The 2,368-nt window shown below is 37.9% G+C and overlaps 1 pseudogene; it reads left to right on the forward strand.

Moving 5' to 3' along the window:
• The first annotated feature begins 506 nt into the window (after nucleotides 1-506).
• Nucleotides 507-1,386, forward strand: LOC110297369 (annotated as a pseudogene).
• Nucleotides 1,387-2,368: the final 982 nt, after the last annotated feature.

Genomic DNA, 2,368 nt, shown 5'->3' on the forward strand with positions numbered 1-2,368 from the left:
AAAGACACTGCTAAGTTTGTCTGTAACTACGGTGATATGACTGAGCTCTATGGAAACAATTTGAAACAGGTTGAACCATATGCTCATTGTATTTTTTTCAAAACACATTTTATAGGCTGTGCAGAAGGCCTTCTGGTTTAAAAAGTCTTCTTACAGAGGATTGTAAGAGCAGTTTACTGTAAACACACCAAGATTAGTTTCAAGCACACCCTGGCAGCTCACCACTGACTGCAACACCTCTGCCTACAAGGGCACTTACACTGCAGTGAATATTTTCACGTAAAGACACAAACACATACATAGAGTTAATATTTTTAAAATCCTCAGACATATTTTATTTTCACATCTGAATGGATATAAATTGACATAAAATCTGACATCAAATTTTATATCTGAGTGTTTAACAGTTAGCCTGAATTTTATGTACAATGAAGACAATAGACTTGTATGTCCATCATGAGGTCTCAGTATGTGATACTGAGTGACATTCTCTATAATGTGAGAGAATGGTGTCTAGAGCCCTGGCCATGGGGATCCTCTTCCTGTCCCAGACTGAACTACGAATACTGGGGAACTCAGCCTTGATTTGTTGTTTTATCATTGCTAACTTCACTGGGATCAGGGTGAAGCCCACAGACCTGATTGTCAAACACCTGGTTTGGGACAGCATCATGAATATGCTCTGTAAGGAATCCCCACACAATAGCTTCTTTTGGTCAGATATATTTTCTAGATGGCATTGCATGCAAACTTATGTTTTATTTTCATAGAGATGTTAGAGGAGTATCCCTTGGTTCCACAATATTGTTGTGTGTCTTTTAGGCTATTACCATTAGCCCTAGAATTTCCAAGTGGGCACAGCCCTCAAGTTCATTGGTCCTTACTTGGTCATCTGCTGGGTCCTTTAACTACTTGGAAATAACTTGATTATCATGACAGTGACTCACATGAGAGATAAAACAAGCTTAGTGGATTTAGACAATTGGTGTTCTGTTTAGTAGTAAATCTTTCCAAACAAACTTATACAGTGTATGTGATCAAGTTGGCCTCCAGTGATGCCATTTGTTTGGGACTTATGATAGGGGTCAATGGCTTTGTGGTGTTGATCTTGGTCAAGCATAAGAAGAATGTCCAGCATATCCCTAGATCCTTGGTTATTAAGTAACTTCCTGTGTCCAAAGTCAGACAAAGAATTGTTATTCTAGTGAACAATTTTGTAGTTTTTTTATGGAACCTTTTATGTTCATGATGAATTTTTCTTTCTGGGATCAAACAGATATGTGGCTGATCAACGCCAATGTGGTCAATTGTGCATGTTTCCCAGCACTGTGCCCCCTTCTGCTAACCAGGAACTATAGTAGGGTTTTGCAGCTCTGCAATACTTGAATATTTCAAGAGCCATTTTTTTCTTGTGTAGCCAGTCGTCAAAAACATATACTGTGGACATACTATTTTATATTCAGCATGAACTGTCCTCATCAGATCAACACTGTAGATGTACTTTCTCTCAACACTATTTGGAATATAGTCTTGAATCTAGTTACTTTTTTTTTTTTCAATTTAAATCATATTAGTGGTAGAAAAATTTAAATTTTGGTATGTATATGTTGTAGTGATTATTTTGAGAATTTATATAGGTCCCTACTATTTGTTGACCTGTTGTATAGACAGAACTTAATTGACATGATTTTCACCAATACTGTCATTCTGTATGAAGCATGCTACATCTAGGAAACAAACAGTTATGAAGGATGACCAAGAGATTAGTGACAATGGGTAAACTTATAGCTTTCTGGTGCTGGACAACCCACAGAGCTTTGATTGGTTACTGTTTCTCATGTACTGAAGGTTAGTGACCAACATTGGATAATTGCAATGTGTGATGTGGGGATGTTATTTAGATGAACACTCAGATTGTACATGACTAGAAATGAGAGAAAAATTATTAAAATACAGTTAAGCAAATACAGCTAATTTTTGAGTATTCATTATTTACTGTATGAGTCTGAGGGTTTTGCTTGTGTGTGTGTTTGTGTGTTTGTGTGTGTGTGTGTGTGTGTATGTGTGTGAGTGTGAGTATGTGTACTATGTGCATTTGTGTTGGGATAGAATTCAGAATGTGTGGTAATATCACATTGAATTGGAATCATGGATGCCTGTGAGCCATTATGTAGTTAGAAGTAAAAGCCATGTCCTCAACAGGATGATGAAGACTTCTGGATCACATGTTGTATACTGGCCCACGGCCTACAAGAACCGGGTACACCTGGGAGGCAGGCTGGGGCTGAAAAAGACTTAGACGGTGAGAGAGATTAAGGGATAGAAGCAGTCATTAATAGTCTCCCAACCAAGAAAAGCCCAGGACCAG

This window comes from Mus caroli, chromosome 7 (assembly GCF_900094665.2).
Source record: "Mus caroli chromosome 7, CAROLI_EIJ_v1.1, whole genome shotgun sequence".
NCBI classification, from domain to species: Eukaryota; Metazoa; Chordata; class Mammalia; order Rodentia; family Muridae; genus Mus; species Mus caroli.